Genomic DNA, 376 nt, shown 5'->3' with positions numbered 1-376 from the left:
TATATATATATATATATATATTTATATATATACATCTATATATATACATCTATATGGACATACATATATATGAGCAGATTTATATACGCATATATACATGCGTATATATAAATATTTCAATACAATTGTATCAATTTCCAGCAAAAAATAGCCCTATATATGTATGTATATATAGACATGTATGTATATATAGACATGTATGTATATATATATATGTATAGATGTATATATATGTATGTATATATATATGTATATATATATGTATGTATGTATATATGTATGTATGTATATATCTATATATATATATGTATACATATATATATATGTATATATATACACATGTATACACACACACACACACACACACACACACACA

Source organism: Octopus bimaculoides, chromosome 10 (genome assembly GCF_001194135.2).
Source record: "Octopus bimaculoides isolate UCB-OBI-ISO-001 chromosome 10, ASM119413v2, whole genome shotgun sequence".
NCBI classification, from domain to species: Eukaryota; Metazoa; Mollusca; class Cephalopoda; order Octopoda; family Octopodidae; genus Octopus; species Octopus bimaculoides.
Note: the sequence above shows the minus strand (reverse complement) of the source record.